Source organism: Schistocerca gregaria, chromosome 3 (assembly GCF_023897955.1).
Source record: "Schistocerca gregaria isolate iqSchGreg1 chromosome 3, iqSchGreg1.2, whole genome shotgun sequence".
Taxonomy (NCBI): Eukaryota; Metazoa; Arthropoda; class Insecta; order Orthoptera; family Acrididae; genus Schistocerca; species Schistocerca gregaria.
Window position 1 is genome coordinate 867110389 of NC_064922.1, and position 24196 is coordinate 867134584.

Here is a 24196-nt window from a genome sequence, read left to right on the forward strand (position 1 = left end):
GGCAGTGTAGTGGAAAGTGGAATTCCACGCTGAAAAGTCATTAGTTTCTCGTCCAAGTGCGTTTTCGCGTCCACTGAGAGAACGGCTTAATGATGTACGGATTCTGACTGCGTCCGAGATTGAGACTTCGCCGGACACCATAGAATTTCCGAGGACGGACGAAAACAACGTTTCGCCCTTGCCAGATGGCGAGACATCGCATCCTATTGCAGAGTGGAGGCTCGGCCTTTACAGCAATAGCTTAAAGTCGTCGCTGCCACTGTTGCCTGCTGCACGTGGCTTCAGTACGTTTCCGTGACAGCTCTGAGTGCTCGGTTTCCGTATCGGATACGTTGTTAGGAGCAAAATGGAATTGCCGGCGGCAGGCGACTCACGTCCGCCTCTGCTGTGCATGCCAAGGGGCCGGAGCTCTGCCGCTGCCCCCTGCAGCGCCTGCAGCAAGGCGCCAGTTTGACGCACGAGCTGCTCCGGGGCCTGCGTGAAAGCCGAGCGCAGCGAGGAAAGAAACCCTGCCGCGCCTGTGTTGCTGGCCGCAGCTGCACAGTGCGGGCCGACAACACGAAGGGGCCGTGCTGGAATGCGCGTATGTCAGCACGGCATTTAGTGTACTGCTGTATCCGAACACCACAGAATGTGCGGGACAGCGATCCGACTTCACGTTCTTAAAATACTATCGTAAAACGCGCACCAAATACGTTGCATGTTAAGCCTCTACTAGGGGAGTTATAAAGTTTCAACTACCGCATATGCGAAGATGTATCGCGTGGTCTGAGACGTAAATCAGGAAATACACACATCAAGAAAAGTTTTGCATCACCTCGGTTCTGAGACTTCCGCAACCTCTACAGCAGGCCGGCCGAGGTGGCCGAGCGGTTCTAGGCGCTACAGTCTGGGACCGCGCGACCGCTACGGTCGCAGGTTCGAATCCTGCCTCGGGAATGGATGTGTGTGATGTCCTTAGGTTAGTTAGGTTTAAGTAGTTCTAAGTTCTAGGGGACTGATGATCTCAGAAGTTAACTGCTATAGTCCTCAGAGCCAAGCAAGCCTCTACAGAAAATTGGAACCTTTCTATTGCTCATGAAAACCACACATTGCATGTTGTACTACCACACAGCGAGACCTTCAGATGTGGTGGTCCAGATTGCTGTACACAGCTTAACCTCTAATACCCAGCAGCACGTCCTCTTGCATTAATGCGTGCCTGTATTCGTCGTGGAATACTATCCACAAGTTCTTCAGGGCACTGTTCGTTCATATTGTCCCACTCCTCAACGGCAATTCGGAGTAGATCCCTCGTAATGGTTGGTGGGTGACATGTATAAACAGCCATTTTCAATCAATCCCAGGCATGTTCGATAGGGTTCACGCCTGGACAAAGTTCTGGCCACTCTAGTAGAGCAACTTCGTTATCCTGAAGTAAGTCATTCACAAGATGTGCACGATGGAGGCCCGAATTGTCGCCCATGAAGACGAATGTCGCGCCAATATGCTGCCGGTATGGTTGCTCCACCGGTCGGAGGATGGCATCGACGTATCGTTCAGCCATTACGGCACTTCCATGACCACCAGCTGCGTACGCCGGCCCTACATAGCACCACACCAAAATAACACGGAACCTCCAACTTGCTTCACTCGCTGGACAGTATACCTAAGGCGTTCAGCCTGATCGGGTTTCGAATGGTTCAAATGGTTCTGAGCACTATGGGGCTCAACTGCTGTGGTCATCAGTCCCCTAGAACTTAGAACTACTTAAACCTAACTAACCTAAGGACATCACACACATCCATGCCCGAGGCAGGATTCGAACCTGCGACCGTAGCAGTCGAACGGTTCCGGACTGCGCGCGTAGAACCGCGAGACCACCGCGGCCGGCCTGACCGGGTTTCCTCCAAACACGTCTCCGACGATTGTATGGTTGAAAGCATATGCGACACTCATCGGTGAAGAGAACGTGATGCCGATGCAGTGTGGTCCATTCGGCATGTTGTTGGGTCTATCTGTACCGCGCTGCATGGTGCCGACGTTGCAAAGACGGACCTATCCAGGTACGTCGGGAGTGAAGTTGTGCATCATGCAGCCTACTGCGCACAGTGTGAGTCGGAACACGACATCCTGTGGCTGCACGAAAAGCATTATTCAACATGGTGGCGTTGTTGTCAGGGTTTCTCCGAGCCATAATCCGTAGGGAGTGGTCATCTACTGCAAAAATGATTCAAATGGCTCTGAGCACTATGGGCCTTAACTTCTGAGGTCATCAGTCCCCTATAACTTAGAACTACTTAAACCTAACTAAGCTAAGGCCATCACACACATCCATACTCGAGGCAGGATTCGAACCTGCGACCGTAGCGGTCGCGCGGTTCCAGACTGTAGCGCCTAGAACCGTATGGCCACCCCGGCCGGCCATCTACTTGAGTAATAGCCCTTGGGTGGCCTGAGCGAGGCGTGTCATCGACAGTTCCTGTCTCTCTGTGTCTCCTCCATGTCCGAATAACATCGCTTTGGTTCACTCCGAGATGGCTGGAGAGTTTCCTTGTTGAGAGCCCTTTCTGCGTCAAAGTAACAATGCGGACGCTATCGAACCGCGGTATTGACCGTCTAGGCGTAGTTGAACTACAGAGAACACGAGCGGTGTACCTCCTCCTTGGTGTTATGACTGGAACTGATCGGCTGTCGGACCCCCTTATAGGCGCTGCTCATGCACGGTTGTTTACGGCTTGGGCGGGTTTAGTGACATCTCTGAATAGTCAAAGTGACTTTGTCTGTGATACGATATCCACAATCAACGTCTGTCCTCAGGAGTTCTGGGAACCAGGGTGGTGCAAAACTTTTTTTTCATGTGTGTAGTTTTACGAGGAGCGTTTAATAGGTAATGCAACAACTTTTTTTTACGTAAGCAGGTTGGTTTCATTCAGTATTCCAATGCACCATATTACTCCCCATTCTTTTGGCTACAAAATCCTATCTTTCAACATAATCTCCATCAGTGTGATGGCAATACGCTACCTTTCTGGGAAGGCTTGTATGCTCGCATGGAACACCTCTACCGGTCGTCTTGCTGCAACAGTAACGTTCCCGTTATCCGTGCTCTGCTCCCTACAGAATGCATCCTTCACTGGGCCAAACAGATGGAAGTCGGAAGGTGCCAGATCCTTACCGTAGGGCAGATGAGAAAGAACAGTCCGATGAAGTTGTGTGAGCTGCTCTCTCTCTCTCTCTCTCTCTCTTTTTTGCGACGAACACACTTAAGTCGTTTCTCCAATTTCCTGACGTTAGCACAACACACTTCGGAGGACACTGAACAGAATATTCCCTTTAGAGACCCAGAAGACTTGAAAGGCTGAGGGTACGGCTTTGAACATTTTCTTCGAAGGAGAGGTGGTGTGCCGCATCTACATGGATTGCCACTTTGTTTCCGGTGGAGGCGAGGAGACCATGTTTCACCGCCTGTGGCGATATTCGTCAAAACATTGTCACGATTAGACTCGAAACGCGCAAGCTCTCTATGGTTTTCTCTTAGACGGCTAGGAACGCAGCGAGCACTCACCTCTGAGTGCTCCAACAGGTGGCCGAGTGTGGCCGCACTGCCAGGAGAGACGTCCAGTTGAGCAGAGAGAGCACTCCGCCTTCAGGCCACAAGTGGCCAATCGGGACCATCCTCAGCTGAGGATGCGGATAGGAGGGGCGTGTGGTCAGCACACCACACTCCCGGTCGTTATGATGGATGTCTTTGACCGGAGCCGCTACTATTCGGTCGAGTAGCTCCTCAGTTGGCATCACGAGGCTGAGTGCACCCAGAAAAATGGCAACAGCATATGGCGGCCCGGATGGTCACCCATCCAAGTGCTGGCCACGCCCGACAGCGCTTAACTTCGGTGATCTGACGGGAACCGGTGTATCCACTGCGGCAAGGCCGTTGCCTAATTGAGAAGAGAGAGGCTTGTTTTTCGGGTCCGGTGATGACCTTCAATGCGAGTCTTCGGACGTTCTACATCTACATCTACGTGATTACTCTGCTATTCTCAATAAAGTGCCTGGCAGAAGGCTAAGTGAACCACCTTCTTGCTGTCTCTCTACCGTTCCACTCTCGAAGGGCCCGTGGGAAAACCAGCACTTAAACTTTTCCGTACGAGCCCTGATTTCTCTTATTTTATCGTGATGATCATTTCTCCCTATGTAGATGGGTGCCAACAGAATGTTTTCGCAATCGGAGGAGAAAACTGGTGATTGAAATTTTATGAGAAGACCCGTCGCAACGAAAAACGCCTTTGTTTTAATGACTGCCACTCCAATTCACGTATCATGTCTGTGAACCAATTCGGCTATTTCACGATAATATAAAACGAGCTGCCCTTCTTTGTACTTTTTCGATGTCATCCGTCAGTCCCACCTGATACGGATCCCAAACCGCACATCAATACTCCAGAATAGAGCGGACAAGCGTGGTGTAAGCAGTCTCTTTAGTAGACTGGTTGCACCTTCTAAGTGTTCTGCCAATGAATCGCAGTCTTTGGTTTGCTCTACCCATATTATTATCTATGTGATCGTTCCAATTTAGCCTATTTGTAATTGTAATTCCTAAGTATATAGTTGAATTTACAGCCCTCAGATTTGTGTGCCTTGTTGCCTAATCGAAGTTTAACTGATTTCTTTTAGTACTCATGTGAATAACTTCGCACTTTTCTTTATTCAGGGTCAATTGCCACTTTTCGCACCATACAGATACCTTATCTAAATCATTTTGCAAGTCGTTTTGATCATCTGATGACTTTACAAGACGCTAAATGACAGCATCATCTGCAAACAATCTAAGACGGCTACTCAGATTCTCTCCTATGTCATTAATGTAGATCAGGAACAATAGAGGGGCTATAACACTTCCTTGGGGAACGCCGGATATTACTTCTGTTTTACTCGATGACTTTCCGCCTATTACTACGAACTGTGACCTTTGTGACAGGAAATCACGAATCCAGTCGCACAACTGTGGCGATACTCTGTAGGCACGCAATTTGATTAGAAGACGCTTGTGAGGAACGGTGTCGAAAGCCTTCTGGAAACCTAAAACTATGGTATCAACTAGACATTCCCTGTCGATAGTACTTATCACTTCGTGAGTATAAAGAGCTAGTTGTTTTCACATGAACAATATGGTCTGAATCTGTGCTGACTATATGCCAATAAATCGTTTTCTTCGAGGTGATTTATAATGTTCGAATACAGTAAATGTTCTAAAACCCTACTGCAAATCGAGGTTAGTGATATAGGCCTGTAATTCAGCGGATTACTCCTACTTCCCTTTTTGAGTATTGGAGTGACTTGAGCAATCTTCCAGTCTTTAGGCACGTATCATTCTGTGAGCGATTGGTTGTATATAATTGCTAAATATGAGCTATTTTATCAGCATAGTCTGAGAGGAACCTGACTGGTATGCAATCTGGATCGGAGGCCTTGCCTTTATTAAGTGATTTAAGCTGCTTTGTTACACCGAGGATATGTACTTCTAAGTTTTTCATCTTGGCAGTTGTTCTTGATTGGAATTCAGGAATATTTACTTCGTCTTCTTTGGTGAAGGAGATTCGGAAAACGGTGTTTAATAACTGTGCTTTAGTGGCACTGTAATCAGTGACTTCACCGTTGTTATCGCACAGTGAAGGTATTGATTGTGTCTTGCCACTGGCATGCTTTTTTATGACCAGAATCTCTTTGGATTTTCTGACAGATTTCTGCAGGACCCATATCAGTGTGTGACTGGCAGGCACACGGAAGATCAGACAGGTTTAGGTTACCTTGTTGTGATGAGGACAGACGCCTCGAGCTGGCCGTTGTGACCTAGCGGTTCTAGGCGCTTCAGTCCAGAACCGCGGTGTTGCTACGGTTGCTGGTTCGAATCCTGCCTCGGGCATGGATGTGTGTGATGTCCTTAGGTTAGTTAGGTTTAAGTAGTTCTAAGTCTAGGGGTCAGGTGACCTCAGATGTTGAGTCCCATAGTGCTCAGAGCCATCAGAACCATTTTTGAACAGACGCCTCGCCCTGCGACTTACTGTGCTTTTATTCACGGCAAAATCTCCGTAGACGTGCTACAAGCGCCTATGAACGTTTGCGATGCTCTAGTTTTCCGACAAAAGAAACTCAGCGAGAGCCTTCTGCTTGGAACACACCTCCACAATAGACGCCATTTTGAAGGCTTGGTATAGGGCAGCTATCTACCGGGACTTCACAGAACTATAGGGGCTAACGAGGGAATGTTCAACAGAACTCTCAAAACGAATTGCACCTTTTTTCAATCGGAACTGACCAAGAAAAAAAGGTTGCATTACTTATTTAACGCACCTCGTGTAACGTCTTTCAAAGACGCTATCCGTTCCGTTCAGTTGACATTCTAAATCCTTTGCCGACTCTGATACCATCGTCAGTTCTCAAAGCTGTTATTTTTTTCCCCGAAATCGCAATCGGTTTTTTTCAGATTTCTCTTTGTTTTTTTTCTGCTTGCTCTAGGTAGAGATAGAATAAAAGCAGGAATACACTAGAACCTGGTCCCACTCCCTTCTCAACCACTCCTTTCCTTTCCTGTCCGATTTCCATAGCTGCACTCCGGTATCTGTAAGTCACTCCCTAAATTTTATCCCAACAACCTTCAGAATTTCACAAATGTATTCAATTCAACAATGTCAAGACCCTTCTGTAAACGTATAACCGGTATAAACGTAGGCTTGCCTCTCGTAAGCATATCACATAATTGAGATTACCTGGCCACGGTCAAGCCACAGCGCTCGCCCGCTATATAGTGCTATATCGAGACGAACCAGACCTGGCTACAATCTGTGCGACAGCCGCGCGGTTTGAGGCGTCATGTCACGGACTGCGCGGCCGCTCCCGCCGGAGGTTCGAATCCTCCCTCAGGCGTGTGTGTGTGTGTGGTGTGTGTGTGTGTGTGTGTGTGTGTGTGTGTGTGTGTTGTTCTTAGCATAATTTAAGTAGTGTCTAAGTTTAGGGACCGATGACCTCAGCAGTTTGGTCCCTTAGGTATTCACACACTTTTGAACGGATTAACGGTCGTTTGCTTGAGGCATGAGTGTGGTTTTAGGCGGTTTTCCACGTTCCTTTAGGTGAATACTTTACTGGCCCTCAATCTACAACTTGTAATACAGGATATACGCACATTTAAAATGCGATAACGCACAGAACGAAGCTTCTCAGATTCACAGACAGACGGCGGACACACCTTTCCTTCCTTAAGCCATCGGCACACGGACCGTGCTTTCGAACGTCAACGTTGAGCGTGCCGATTGCAGCGTACTGCTGAGTGCTCCAGAGAGTTACGACTTTCTAATCCGGTATTGTTCACGATGTGGTTTAACCGATTGCAGGGCTCTCCAGCGGCACGTGTCGGATGTATCTGGCTCGCACATCACACTGTTTAGGAAGAGGCGGGCGTAGTAATACTACTAAAACGCTCTTTACTTCGTCATTCTCACTTTTCGGTAAAATCCTAAGGTCTTTGTTACTTGATTACTGTTCCTATTCAGAAGCAGAATCTTTACAACATGTGAAATACAAAACTTACAACAAGAAGGTGCAGTAAGCAGTGTAAGCTGTCTTGCAAATTAAGCCAATAGAACAAACTCGCTTCTCAGAAAGAGCACACTTACATTTATATAACATAGAATATTAAAGAATATACTTTTATTAAAGTAAAAAGAAACTATCACAACGAAGACGAGTAATAAGGGTTTCTAATCTAGTGGGGCGCGAACAAGCAACACATCAGCCGATACCTTACAATTCGCTACTTTACGCACTTTTTTACAACTTTTTTATTCTTAAGGGACCTTTCCGGTCCCAGAGGGAGGGGTGGGGGCAAAGTCAGTACGGGTCGCGACCCGAGGTCTGGCCACCATGTCCCGTTCTCACCCTCCAGGAACCAAGGAAGCGGTAGGGAAAGTGTAGTAGACGTACAATGAACATTATTTATTTATTTATTTATTTATTTTCAATTTTTTAAATTTTATGTAACATTATTACCACCGACAATAGCAGGAAACCGGCGTCGCGAGGAGGAGGTAGAAGCAAGACTATCGACGTACAGTTTTTCCGAGAAGAACATTCCGATGAGCAGAGAATATTTGGGTTCCAAGTCTGGAAGAGGCGGGGATCAACACTTGATGAATCCATTGTGCTATAACGACCACACGCGTTATATCACCGTACTTTGCCTCATACCGTCGTCAGCTGAAAGCTGTAATCGTAAATTTGCTAGTAACAGATACTTCATTATTACAAATTGTACCGATAACATATCATTTCTTAGAGAGGTTCAGTGTGCCGTTGCCTTGAAACGGTATACTTTCATTATACAAACCACAAATATGAAGTCTTCTGTCATTTTATTACAACAAATCCGAAAGTTAGCGAAGGGTTTTCGGGAGATTCTGAAATTGCTGATGCTTAGAAACGGTATATACAGATATGGGCTTTAAGTAAAAGCCAATATGGCGTCTCGCGACTCTGCACTGAAGAGAGATGACGTGCATATGACGTAGGTGGCGTTCTCCCACGTCGTTGGTCGGCGTTCAAAGGCACGCTCAGACTGTGTTATCCTAGACGTTCGGAAAGACTCCCCAACGTGCTTTTCACACGCTATGACGCCTGAAACTCGGCTAGCTCAACGCTCAACGCTCTGACAAGTCGGGCAAGAGAAAGGGCAAAAAGTAAAAAAGAGAAATAAATCTGCCGAATAAAGAAAACGGTGGACCCACTGCCAAGGGACGAACTCTAGAAAAGAGATAAGCTCCCTGCGCTAAATTTTTGAACAGAACCAAGTGGGAAAGACCCCGGCACGGGCTCGTTGTCAGAGAACCTCCCACGCGGCTGAAGACTTGGTGGGAAGGCCACTCATTGAACCGGACATCCCGGCTGCGTATCGAATACCTGTGCACACAGGCACGCTGCCGTCCCACGCACACCGTCTACAGTTGCTTGCTCCTCTGAACAACGCGCCCACGGTGTTCGTAGCTACATGCAGCTGAAATTCATCTCAACTGACGAGATTACTCTGCCAAAGAGCTCCTGCGACCGTCTCCTGGAAAATATGACAGCACTGAGACAATCATTTAAGATATATATTCTAAATAATTCCGATTTATTTGAAATTCCGACTTGATATTATTTCTGTAAGTTGCGTTACACGTTCCGCATCCAGCAAGCAAAAGAAAACGAACACCAGCGTGATTGTATAACAGAATAGCAACTGTGTACTGAGAAACAATTTTCAGGCGTTATACTGTTACAGTGTCACCCCTGAGATTGTTTTGGTGCAGTTCTTCAGTCCTCTCGGTTGCCAGTTCCCCTTTTCACTTCATGTAACTGCGACATGATACAAGTTTTCAACTCCTAGGGTTGCCCTGTTTTGGTTCAAATGGCTCTGAGCACTGTGGGACTTAACATCTATGGTCATCAGTCCCCTAGAATTTAGACCTACTTAAACCTAACTAGCCTAAGGACAGCACACAACACCCAGTGATCACGAGGCAGAGAAAATCCCTGACCCCGCAGGGAATCGAACCCGGGAACCCGGGCGTGGGAAGCGAGAACGCTACCGCACGACCACGAGCTGCGGACTTGCACTGTTTTATTTCAATGTTGGTGGCCACCGTTTTTTAAAAAGAGTGTTTTTAATTGCGGTTTAGTCCTTTAGTATTCTTTAAACAATTTTGTGGTGTAACTAGTCAGAGTTTTCTTATGGATGGCTACGTGAAATTCTGATTGAACTGAAATGTTTGCAGTTCTAGGCGTTACAGTCTGGAACTGCGTGACCGCTACGGGCGCAGGTTCGAATCCTGCCTCGGGCAGGGATGTGTGTGTGCTGTCCTTAGGTTAGTTAGGTTTAAGTAGTTCTAAGTTCTAGGGGACTGATGACCTTTGAAGTTAAGTCCCATAGTGCTCAGAGCCATTTGAATCATTTTTTTAAATGTTTAATTAGCCACCTGAACACTCGAGTCTAAAGTCAGTTATATTTACAATTTCTTTTTTCTACTGCTACTTATTTTAGCAGTTGTCTTTTTTTATTTGTGGGGGGATGGATTTAAACCTTGTTCATCTCATACATATTCAAATTGTATTACAGATTTCCTTGCTTAAGGTGTTGCGTGAACTGGTAATGGATATGAGAACCTGTGTGATTCCAGTTCTGTAGAGGAAAGCACATTCTTTCTTCCCTTATTGTAATATACGCCAGAAAACGGCTTGGTGGCCTGACAGCCGTCGGCTGTATTTGTCGCTGAGCCTCTGATTCTCACGGTGAGTCGGCAGTTGATTGAAGTTTCAGGCTACCTTTAATTCTCATGTTCTTTTCTTGAATAGAGATCTTTGATTCGAGAGTTAAAGAGACGTTGTTACTCTATGGTATGTTCTTGTAAGGGCTTCATTTATAATTATTAAACCGGTTCTTTGGCCCTCACTTACTTAGTGCCTTTTGCTAACAGCATTAACTTGCCTCTGCTTCGCGGCCGACTTCTCTATGTCTCACGGGCGCAGGGAGCTGTTGATGTTAAGTGCGGTCTTATTGTTTGTTAACTTGTCTCATGGCGCGGGGAATTGGCCAAAGCACAGTAATTCAGGTCGTCTGTTGGAACGATCAACTTTAGTTTCCTTGAGTATTTTACGCCCTGTATTCTCATTCAAAATTTTACCCTTTCCCTCACAACATCTTGCTTATTAGAGTTTTAGATTTATGTAACTGTACTGTACCAGCTTTCTCTTAACCATTAGGGATTCATATTTTATTTGAAGGTGTTTCTTTTAACCGGTTTCGACTTGAGCTGTCAATGTACTTTCACCTTGGATCTTCTAGTGGCAGTTTACTGTTTGACAATTTTTTTTATAACAAATGGGGAGGGGGATATTCTGCTTTAACAGTATATTCGCTTCTTTTCTTGGTATAAAGGTTCTGTTATTGTTACTTTTTTTATGTTACTGACTGGTTTATACACTGAAGAGCCAGAGACGTTGGCACACCTGCCTAATATAGTGTAGGGCCCCTGGGAGCACGCAGAATTGCCGCAACACGACGTGGTATGGACTCGACTAATGTCTGAAGTAGTGCTGGAGGGAACTGATACCGTGAATCCTGCAGGGTTGTCCATAAATCTGTAAGAGTATCAGGGGGTGGTCTCTTCTGAACAGCACGTTGCAAGCTGTCCCATATATGCTCAGTAATGTTTATATCTGGGGAGTTTACTGGCCAGCGGAAGTGTTTAAACTCAGAAGTGTTCCTGGAGCCACCCTATAGCAATTCTGGGCGTGTGGGGTCTCACATTTTCCTGATGGAATTGGCCATGTTCGTCGGAATGCACAATGGACATGAATGAATGTAGGCGATCAGACAGGATGCTTCCTTACGTGTCACCCATCAGAGTCGCATGTGGACGTATCAGGGGTCCAACTTCACGCATCCCACACCATTATAGACCTTCCACCAACTTCAATAGTCTCCTGCTGACATGCAGGGTCCATGTAATCATGAGGCTGTCTCCATATCCGTACACGACCATCCACTCGATACAATTTGAAACGAGACTCGTCCGACCAGCCACCATGTTCCAGCCTTCAATAGTCCAATGTCGGTGTTGAGAGATGCAGGCGAGGCGTAAAGCTTTGTGTCTTGCAGTCATCAAGGGTACACGAGTGGTCCTTCGGCAGAGCAATGGCAAAGATAAATAAAGCAAACATTGCGTTGTATCTACAACGTTGCCGAAGTTGACATTTTGTCAGAGAGGAACCCAAGTAATTTTGCAGAGTAATAAAGAAGTGGTAGATGAGACATTAGCGTTTCTGCAAGATGACCAGTGGAATGTATGGAGTCGTATGGGCTGGAGTGTGCCGAAAACGTACATGAGTTCAGTGATGACGATACGTGCTGAACAAGTGAAAGTGATATTGAAAAAGGTGTCGAGCAACGTAGGTCATCATCCTTGTAGGACAGGTTTGTGTCTCACTGTTTAGAGGCACAAAACACGTTGGTGTTTTCAGCTCGTTACTAAATGCAAATAAGTAAGAGGCCGAGTTGATAAGAGATGAAGGAGTCCAGATTGCAATAATATGCGGTACGGCACACTGTTAGAGAGAAGGATTATTATTCAAAAAACACATAGTACAATGAAATTACTTATCTTCAGTAGTTCGCAGGACTGCAGCTACGGCTATAACTAACACAATACATTCTCAGGGACTAAACCTGATGGGCCCTCCTCAGAGAATCAATGCAAACGGAACTGGCTGAGGGCCGATTATGAAAGTGCGTCTGCCTAGGTTGAAATCTAGCTAAGACGTGAACGAGGCACACTCCAGTTCCGTCGAGCTGCAGAGCCCGCTAGAGTGCGCTGTGCTCGGCAGACGACGGGCTGCCAACCTTGTGTTGGCGTCGCGTTGTAGTAGTATCTGTGGCAATGATACTACAACAGGGAGCCACAAATCCCGTCTGCAGTGAAAAGTAGTAAAGGATAATCGTTGTCCAAGGAGCGGTTACTAAACATAATTACGTACATGGAAGGTTGTTGTTGTTGTTGTTGTTGTGGTTTTCAGTCCTGAGACTGGTTTGATGCAGCTCTCCATGCTACTCTATCCTGTGCAAGCTTCTTCATCTCCCAGTACCTACTGCAACCTACGTCCTTCTGAATCTGCTTACTGTATTCATCTCTTGGTCTCCCTCTACGATTCTTACCCTCCACGCTGCCCTCCAATACTAAATTGGTGATCCCTTGATGCCTCAGAACATGTCCTACCAACCGATCACTTCTTCTGGTCAAGTTGTGGTACAAACTTCTCTTCTCCCCAATCCTATTCAATACTTCCTCATTAGTTATGTGATCTATCCATTTAATCTTCAGCATTCTTCTGTAGCACCACATTTCGAAAGCTCCTATTCTCTTCTTGTCCAAACTATTTATCGTCCATGTTTCACTTCCGTACATGGCTACACTCCATACAAATACTTTCAGAAATGACTTCCTGACACTTAAATCTATACTCCATGTTAACAAATTTCTCTTTTTCAGAAACGCTTTCCTTGTCATTGCCAGTCTACATTTTATATCCTCTCTACTTCGACCATCATCAGTTATTTTGCTCCTCAAATAGCAAAACTCCGTTACTACTTTAAGTGGCTCATTTCCTAATCTAATCCCTTCAGCATCACCCGACTTAAGTAGACTACATTCCATTATCCTCGTTTTGCTTTTGTTGATGTTCATTTTATATCCTCCCTTCAAGACACTATCCATTCCGTTCAACTGCTCTTCCAAGTCCTTTGCTGTCCCTGAAAGAATTACGATGTCATCGGCGAACCTCAAAGTTTTTATTTCTTCTCCATGAATTTTAATACCTACTCCAAATTTTTCTTATGTTTCCTTTACTGCTTGCTCAATATACAGATTGAATAACATTGGGGAGAGACTAAAACCCTGTCTCACTCCCTTGCCAACCACTGCTTCCCTTTCATGCCCCTCGACTCTTATAACTGCCATCTGGTTTCTGTACAAATTGTAAATAGCCTTTCGCTCCCTGTATTTTACCCCTGCCACCTTCAGAATCTGAAAGAGAGTATTCCAGTCAACATTGTCAAAAGCTTTCTCTAAGTCTACAAATCCTAGAAACGTAGGTTTGCCTTCCTTAATCTTTCTTCTAAGATAAGTCGTAGGGTCAGTATTGCCTCACGTGTTCCAACATTTCTACGGAAGCCAAACTGATCTTCCCCGAGGTCGGCTTCTACTAGTTTTTCCATTCGTCTGTAAAGAATTCGTGTAACTTATTAAACTGATAGTTCGGTAATTTTCACACCTGTCAACACCTGCTTTCTTTGGGATTGGAATTATTATATTCTTCTTGAATTCTGAGGGTATTTCGCCTATCTCATACATCTTGCTCACCAGACGGTAGAGTTTTGTAAGGACTGGCTCTCCCGAGGCCGTCAGTAGTTCCAATGGAATGTTGTCTACTCCGGGGGCCTTAAGGTTATCCGCAGCATAATAAAATTACAATTACGAACAGATTTCGAATGAGTCAGCAGCAATATGAGGGAGGACAAGGCGCACTTGTTACAAAAACTGGTGGTTGTGCGTTTCAAGGAAGCTAGGTACAATTTAGAGAATACACATAATATTGAAATACTATGTTATGCACATCAAACTGTGCGCGACATAGATTACAGTGAGTACATCGGAATCAGTGGATGGTAGCACAACTTCACATAGTGCTGCAGAATTGGAAGACGTAAGATAACGAAATTTCAAACAAAGCGTCAGATTGGTGATGTACGGAGAACTGCGGAATCGACCCGAAAATTTGTAGGTGAGATAAGCAAACGTATCCCATTGTCCAGTAAGTAATTTGTTTTCAACTCCTACCAGTCTGGATTTGAAGAGGAAATGCATATGAAAGGAACCTTCGAAATTAGAGGTATCAAGAGAGTTGTATCAAGGTCATCTAACATCAGTACCTCGTATTCAACTATGCCGGCTGTTAATCTGGATGGTAAATTGGCTGGAAAGTTGTTTATTGTGCTGCGAGAAGTTGGAGGTTCTCTGTCCCTTCCTATCTCCTACCGTCCCGCTCTCCTCACCCTACCCGATTCTTTCTCATGTGACAAATCTTGCAAAGACAGTAGGGAGTATTTGCGTCACAGCAAGGAATACTGGGAAAATGGGCGTAAGAGAACTACAGATACTGTATGAGCACTGCTTTTGGCCAGTAGGTGCTGAAAAAACTTGCTTTTGCTTGATTCTTGGTATGTGCATTAAAATCGTACTCCTTTAGAACAGACTATCCCTCCTTTAAGGATAGCCAGTTCCTCGATAACCTCAATGACAGACTGTTTGGGACTTGCTTGCGTGCCTCAGTTCTCATCACCCCACTACACCAGTATGATTCCATATGCTTCTTTACGAGGGGATATCTATCTGAACGCCGTGCACGCTTTGTAAGTCCCAAGTAGTTCGCCTTCGATCTTGATAATGCGAACCTTTGTGATCACTGTGGCGCACCGTTTTGCATTCGGTGTTCATGGTAAAAGTTAATGGTTTATTTTGAACATTTCTTGAGTGGCTGTGGGGCGGCGAAGAAGTTGTCGAATGAGTTGTTTGAATGTTCATTTCACGTAACAGACTATTGCCGATGCAACATATGTGGGACGGCGAAGAAGTCGTTGTTTAATGTTGAATGAAAGTTGAACATTGCCACCTTAAATCACGCGAGCCTGGCAACTAATTTGGTGGCCAGTCAGAAAGCGAAGGGAAACTTACTGACCTTAGTTCCCAGTCTGCACGGCCACATTCCTGTACAGCCCAGCTAAACGAAAAATATCCATAGTTCTTCACGGGATTAGGGCTGCTTCAATAAAATTTAAAGTTCCAAACAAGATTTTATTATCTTAAAGGCTCACACAAATTACTCGAAACTTCTGAAAATGCTAAAGACATTAAATATTGTTAATTCAGCCAATCGTTTAATAGTTCAGAGGCGACTTCTACAGCAAGTTCCTCCCGAATAGTTCATTACTCTAACTAACGGTGCTCTATTAATAGTTCGCAATAATGTTAAAAAAAAAAAAAAAAAGATTAATGCTCGCCTTAAAAGTGGAGTTAGTCACCACTTGCCACGCGGAATTATACTTCACACGGACGGCACAATAACAGTTTGTTACCGAAGTCTAAACGATCCAGGACGGTATACAGTCCTCGCGATTTTCAATGTCCGTTTACATTGCTAAGTACGCGCATGTCACAGCCCGCTATGACGTCACCCGAGGCGAGGCGCGATCGGACGTTAAGCTCGCGTGGACTAGGCGTTGGTCTAATGCGGAGTGAGCTTACTACTGCCTCTGCCGCTCTTTTTATATAGCTCCGGCGCGTACCGCCAAGAGAGCATCTGTTCTTTCCGTTCCTATGCAGATGCCTGCAGCCTCCAAATGATCGCTATCTCAGGCACATAATCTTAAATATCACATTTAATAATAGCTTTACAAACTTCTCAATTTTTGTATACATACATCTGAGCAGTACAGAAGCACGTAGAAAATCTCAGCCCGCTAAAATTAAAACTTTACTCTCTAGAATTTTTACAATGGAACTAACGGTAGATTGTTACCTCTGAACCATAGCTTTATCAAGACTTGTATCAGCTGTTAATTATGCTACAAGACTAAAACTTGGTGTAGCTTTGTTAATTGTCCTATCTGATCATTGGTCTTAAAGAATTTGTTTTATCATTAAAATTTAAAGTACTTAATCTATAATGCTTATGTACATTTTACTCACAAAAGTAGTTTTTACTAAATTACTAAAAAACTAGAAGAGGTAACTGATTGTGGTATTTCCATTATTATTATTAGGGTGAACTGAAGCATCCTACCAATTTTCAATATTGTAGCTCTATTATTTCGCGCCTCTGATTTTTCCGAAAAACGCGGATTCTGGAGTCAATTTTAGTTTTATGGTTTTGGAAACCAGCACCACTCATTAATGACTTCTTACTGCACCTTCTCACCAAATTTTGGCTTCCTAGCGTCATTATTTAGCGCCTCCTATTTTTCTTTCAAAACGTGAATTTTACGTAAACTACTAATTTTATAACATTAAGATTTGTTACCTGAAACATTGTTACATAGAACTATACTTTAACAAAGTTTTACACACAAATCTTAATTTTTACTTTTATGTTAAATGTGGTGCAATACTATATGCAGGCGCGTTACGATGACGTGACGCTACTAGCAGTGAACTAGGGTAAGTCCCGTGCACTCGCTCGCCTCTGTATCTTATACATGATACAGCGCTTGCTTTGCTTCATCACCCCCTTTTTAATTTTCGTGAAAATCTATTTTCGAACAAAATTAAATTTCTAAAAGAACAAACAAGCGATGGATTACTTTAGTATACCTCTTTCAACTTAAGTTGCTTCTTCTTAGGAAATTCCTTATTACTACATACACAAAATAACCATACTCATATACACATAGAAAACCTAGTACAGAAGACATTCACAAATTATTTACATACATTTACATGGAAATATAAATTTTTCAATGGTTACAAAATAGTTATTTTTTTTTTCTTTAAAATCAGTCTCTTCCTGAAAAAGAAAATACACGCGACTTTTATCACTGCAACGCACTCACATTTTTCTTTTACTATAATACTCGGCACTGTGGTGGGTGTCCTATTGTAACACTCATTTAATTTCACTGATTGACAAAATTGTGGGAGGAAATTGTATTCACTGTGGTTTGCGTCTCTACTTCCAATCTCCCTACCGCTTGTTGTCAGTCATTCATGCAGCCTGCATGTCCCTGAGAAACAGACAATACAGTCTAAGTTTCTGTTTTCAACTTATATCTAAGGTAGGACAAAGTACATTTTATAGTTTATATTCTGGCACTATTTTACTAATTGTGAAGTTGTCAGAAAGACATTTAGCACTAAGTCGTATCTGATACAATAGCTCCTACTTTCTTCTTTCATAAATAATCTTTTAGGTTCCTAAATAGTGAAAATTCTTTTAGCAAATTAATATATTAAGATCTTGCTTCAACTTAGAAAATTGAGTAACCTTTTAGTTTTAATGTACTCTGGCTTAATTATCGTATGGATTAGTTCATCAAAGAAGTCATTTGCTGACCAGCACTTTGCTTTATTGTATGAATTACTAAAGAAATTAGTTATTTTCAGTATACCGATTCCAAATTTCTGCATTTTCCAATATTTGTGTGTTTCTGTTGTCTGTTTAACTATTTATTTGCCTCAAGCAAGATTTAGCGTTTTTCACCATTTCACGAGACGTGAGGGAATTATTCTTTAATCCTACATCATTTACTTCAATTTACTTACTTCACTTCTTCACCTTATTCATTTTCTCCCTTTTCTTCCAGATTCAAAAATACTTCATTTCTCCACTTCTTTCTCCCTTTTCCTTTTGTCAGCCTATTGACGTCCTGTTTCTATATATTTGGTGCGATCCTCACACCACTTCCACACATCTCCATTTATTTAATTCTAAAACGCCATTGCTTGCCTCTATGAGCATTACCTTCTTACGCTGTTTTCCTTCAGACAACCTTATTTCTAGCAACATACTACCTTCTGCATAATCTCATGGATTATTCATATTCATACCGTACTTCGTATACTGCAAAGTGTCTCTCTTAGTTGTAGTTTCTAACCCTTTACAATTACATGAAATATTTTAATTTATTTATTTTAGCCATGTTTGCCTCTTATTGGTACTCAGACTTTTGTTTTGCCATTCACTAGGTAGATCCTTACTAAGAATACTTAAAACCTAATAGCATATATACAACATGAAGACATATGTGATTCTTACCTGTTATGATAGACCAGAAGAAGGGAATGAAACTTGAAAAGGAAATAAAGTTTCACCCAGCTGGGACTGCACGGTACGCCAAACCGTGTATCCGCCAAAGAGTGGCAGACTCCCTACAGTAATTAATTACTGTTAATTTTAAATTCCTTTAGGATGTGTCTCTCTTCAACCTTAGCACTTTCCTCATTCTCACTGAAAACCAAATTTTCCTGCAAGTATCCTTTATTCTTTATTACTCTAATAGGCAGTTCCCAAGTTTCATTACTACCGCCTATATGACTTCCTATAAAAGACTCTCTTATCACTTGAGAGTCAGGTAAAGTTAAAATTAAGTTGTTCTGATCAAAATTGATCTTTCCCTGGTACTTTGATAAGAAATCAGTACCAATCAACATATCAACACTTAAGCCTAGCACAATCAAACAAGGATGATCTATTACTACGTCATTTATACCAATGGGTATCAAAGCTTCGTGTTGAACTGGTCTAGAGACTTTTCCAGTAGCACCTATAATCTTTAAGCCACTTACTTTCATAACTGTTAACTTCTCTTTATTGGGTATGGTGTCAAAAAATGTTTGTGATAAAGCACTTGCTTCACTGCCACTGTCAAGCAGACAACGCACAGTGACTCCTGATATGTTTACTTTGATAACAGAGTGAGTTATTTTACATTGAACAGGTTGCTCACACACCTCGTCTAATAAATCTCGTTCTATGTTCTTCCAGCTAAAGTAATTCTGATCAGTTGCAATTACATTTACATTTACATCCTGGGGCTCATCATGCTCTATAATCTTAGCTGCTTTCTCTAATCTGTCCACTAACTTTAAATCGAAGCATCTGACGACTTTTTCTACTTTTGTTTGCTGCACATCAGCCAAACTATCCTCTACCTCTGAGCAACTGCGTCCCTGCGCAATATTGCTGTTCATAAGAATGTCGTCACCTTCAACCATTTGTGGCACGTTTACACAGCTACTAGATTCTTTCACCTCGTTACTATTTCTACCCCCTTCATTCATCATTTCCTCCTCTCTAAAGTTTTGCAGTACTGATTCTACTTCTGCTACTTCTACTTCAGCTTTTAGATTGCCATTTTCATCGAAGATGTAAGCTTTTACTTCATCATTATTCCCATCAGACTCAAACCCATTATCTATTTCTTCCCCATTATCTACCTTGAGTTCCTGTTCTTCCTTGACCCATTTTTCTAGTGTATCCAAAATACTATCCACTATTTTGTGAGAGTGGCTTAACACATCACTGGTATTATCTGTATTTATTTCGTCATCCATGTTGTCTGTCTGTGTATGTTGGCTGATTGTCTGTGTTTCCGTTACTGGCTGTGTTACTGTTACCGCCTGGTGAGCGCCAGTTTCCTCATAGACGGGATTTAGTTTCCCACACGCGGCCTGTTGTGTTCATCTGTGACACCACTAGATATAGTAGCATCATGACTCCCTTCTTGTCTTAATGGCATAGTATTTACTTCTCCACTTTCGTCATAGTAGTTGTTACGAAAGCGTGGTGAGTATCTACCCCCTCTTCCTCTGCCACGGCTTTGGTTTCGATAGTTTGTTTTGGTGTGCCTAACTTCCATATTTCTAACGTTCACGTTTCCATTATTTTGTACGTGATTGTTAGAAGATTTGTTATTCTGCTGCACCTGCTCCTCAGCAGCAGCTACTCTTTCCACTCTTTCCAGATATTCAATAAATTTGTCTATATTATCTCTAGGGGCGGAAATGATCCTCTTCTGCCAGTACCACGGCAGCTTACCTTCTAAACCCATAATGATCATATCTGGCTTCATCTTTTCTGTCAAATGTGACAGTCTTGAAACCCACTTCCTAGCGAAATCCTTTACTGATTCACGCCCTGGGAAAAACTTCTTACCACTCCAGAATTCCCTTAACACATCATTTTGTTTGTTATGTGACCAGTATTCGTTGAGAAATGCAGACTTAAATTCAGATAAAGTTTTACATTTGATCATTACATCCGCTGACCATCGCAAAGCATCACCTGACAAATGACTTCTTATAAATGAAATTTTTTTCTCTTTCTGACCAAGTGTTGGGGAGAACATCCTCAAAGTCATTCCAAAATTCAAGAGGGTGAATGTACTTATCAGGATCAAAGCGCAAAAACTGTCGACACCCTATAAAAGCGGCGTCAACTGAAGTCACATGCTGTACAGTAGAATGACTAGAATTAACAGAGGTTACTCTATTTTCTAGGTTAGCAATGTTAGTATTTAATTCCTCTACTTGTGACTCTACTGCTTCTATCCTGGCAGAACATCTTTGTTCCACTGCACCACGAATTTCGGTACAGGTTTCTTTTACTTTCTCAATGTTTTTCTGACAAGTATCTACTTTAATTTGTACCTCTTTAACTTTGTCAGAGCAAAGTTTGGACTCGTTGCTCAATCTTTCGGACAACCTCACTTCCAAAAGTTCATCTGCCTCTTGATAATTTTTTTGAATTTGATCTATTTCACATTTGAAAGTAGTATGCATTTTAGTTAACTGTTGCCCTACTTTTACTTGAATGTCATGATGAATAGCATCTATCTTATAATTCAAACTATTCCATTTTGATTGCAGTTCTTCTTTTAGTTCTTTATTACTCTCCTCAATTTTAGCCTCAATTTTATTTTGGTTTGATTCGAGTTTGGCAAACAGTATTTGCATCCAATCCGGAGCTTCTACCTTGATACTTTGTATCTCTTGACTTGACTGAGCTGGAGATATATTGAGCTCAGTTTCACTACCTGACAAAGTTAGCAACTCTACTGGCTCCCTTTTGACTTCTATTTCACTTATTGATTGCATCCCTGCACTCTCATTTAAATTAAAGTCATAATTTACTGGTGACAAATTACGTTCTAGTTCAATATTTGAGGGATTAATGGAACCATCCTCATTAAACTCAATTCCTGATCCTGAGGATTCTTGGTCAGAGACCGGTTCCCTTCTGAAATGTACACTACTTTCCATATCTTTTAGTTTGTTAGCAGCAGTTAATAAATATTTTAAAAGTCTTTGACTTAACTTAAATGCTTGATTTCGACGAATGATGTCGTCGCGGTGTACCAGCAATCGTGATGCGACGCGTCGCGACGTATTGAAGGCAGCAGCAGCAGCTGTAGCGTCGAGTACCGCCACAGGAATCGCCTACTGCAATAGCTCCAGGGGGGGGGGGGGGGGGGGCAGCAAGGCACCGTTGACCGCTCGGCGCAGCCGGCAGCTGTCTCGCAGATCAGCGCAGCTCCGCGATGACGCACCGTCTTCCTTTAGTCTCAGCGCCGTCGGCAGCCGCGATCCAGCATCGTCGCCTTCCTCACCATCGTCACTAACCAACGTACAGCGGTAGACACTTATTGTTTATACACTACACCCGCCTTTACTGGTAACACTGTTCCCACACTAGTTCAATTCAGTGTCCTGTTATTGCCTACCGAGTTCGTTAATTTATACCAATCGCTTTCACACATCGAGCACTTTTATTTGCTTTTAATTCAGTTTTCCCGGCCGATAAGCACCATATGTGGGGCGGCGAAGAAGTTGTCGAATGAGTTGTTTGAATGTTCATTTCACGTAACAGACTATTGCCGATGCAACATATGTGGGACGGCGAAGAAGTCGTTGTTTAATGTTGAATGAAAGTTGAACATTGCCACCTTAAATCACGCGAGCCTGGCAACTAATTTGGTGGCCAGTCAGAAAGCGAAGGGAAACTTACTGACCTTAGTTCCCAGTCTGCACGGCCACATTCCTGTACAGCCCAGCTAAACGAAAAATATCCATAGTTCTTCACGGGATTAGGGCTGCTTCAATAAAATTTAAAGTTCCAAACAAGATTTTATTATCTTAAAGGCTCACACAAATTACTCGAAACTTCTGAAAATGCTAAAGACATTAAATATTGTTAATTCAGCCAATCGTTTAATAGTTCAGAGGCGACTTCTACAGCAAGTTCCTCCCGAATAGTTCATTACTCTAACTAACGGTGCTCTATTAATAGTTCGCAATAATGTTAAAAAAAAAAAAAAAAAAAAGATTAATGCTCGCCTTAAAAGTGGAGTTAGTCACCACTTGCCACGCGGAATTATACTTCACACGGACGGCACAATAACAGTTTGTTACCGAAGTCTAAACGATCCAGGACGGTATACAGTCCTCGCGATTTTCAATGTCCGTTTACATTGCTAAGTACGCGCATGTCACAGCCCGCTATGACGTCACCCGAGGCGAGGCGCGATCGGACGTTAAGCTCGCGTGGACTAGGCGTTGGTCTAATGCGGAGTGAGCTTACTACTGCCTCTGCCGCTCTTTTTATATAGCTCCGGCGCGTACCGCCAAGAGAGCATCTGTTCTTTCCGTTCCTATGCAGATGCCTGCAGCCTCCAAATGATCGCTATCTCAGGCACATAATCTTAAATATCACATTTAATAATAGCTTTACAAACTTCTCAATTTTTGTATACATACATCTGAGCAGTACAGAAGCACGTAGAAAATCTCAGCCCGCTAAAATTAAAACTTTACTCTCTAGAATTTTTACAATGGAACTAACGGTAGATTGTTACCTCTGAACCATAGCTTTATCAAGACTTGTATCAGCTGTTAATTATGCTACAAGACTAAAACTTGGTGTAGCTTTGTTAATTGTCCTATCTGATCATTGGTCTTAAAGAATTTGTTTTATCATTAAAATTTAAAGTACTTAATCTATAATGCTTATGTACATTTTACTCACAAAAGTAGTTTTTACTAAATTACTAAAAAACTAGAAGAGGTAACTGATTGTGGTATTTCCATTATTATTATTAGGGTGAACTGAAGCATCCTACCAATTTTCAATATTGTAGCTCTATTATTTCGCGCCTCTGATTTTTCCGAAAAACGCGGATTCTGGAGTCAATTTTAGTTTTATGGTTTTGGAAACCAGCACCACTCATTAATGACTTCTTACTGCACCTTCTCACCAAATTTTGGCTTCCTAGCGTCATTATTTAGCGCCTCCTATTTTTCTTTCAAAACGTGAATTTTACGTAAACTACTAATTTTATAACATTAAGATTTGTTACCTGAAACATTATTACATAGAACTATACTTTAACAAAGTTTTACACACAAATCTTAATTTTTACTTTTATGTTAAATGTGGTGCAATACTATATGCAGGCGCGTTACGATGACGTGACGCTACTAGCAGTGAACTAGGGTAAGTCCCGTGCACTCGCTCGCCTCTGTATCTTATACATGATACAGCGCTTGCTTTGCTTCATGGCGACGATGTCCATTTTGTGTAATGTAGTCCATGTCTCTCTTAGAAGGTTGATCTCTGCACCTCCCGGACACTCAATTTCTGTCACAGTCAGTCATTAGCAGCTAAACTGATCAGAACGTTTTCCAAAAATTTCACCAATTGAAAACATCTGGTCACTGCTTCTCGAGAGACCGACTCGCTGTCACTGGCCAATTGCGATTGTTGAACACTTGATTAGAATTGAAGCAGGATAGAATAATGTACCCATCTATGCCATCGAAGTTAGACTGTTAGTCTACTACCGGATTTGAGCTCGTGTTGTTGCGAGAGGTATCGTCCCTTGTGTACCCGGAAATCACCTACGAATTTAATTCTTCATACTTCACCCTATACTCTCAAAACTTAAAAATGTTATCATTTTCCATCCTTGCTTGTGTTGCAGTGGTAGTGACCAGAAGTGTAAATTAATTACCTACAGTATCCTGAAGGTAAAAGTATCACAGGATAAACTGGCTCTTCACTGAAGAGGATCCTACTGTAACGA

At 42.9% G+C, this 24196-nt stretch overlaps 1 pseudogene; it reads right to left on the bottom strand.

Annotated features, from left to right (window-relative positions):
* Window positions 1–3803: 3803 nt before the first annotated feature.
* On the bottom strand, window positions 3804–3921 carry LOC126356515 (5S ribosomal RNA; annotated as a pseudogene).
* Between the last annotated feature and the right edge of the window lie 20275 nt (window positions 3922–24196).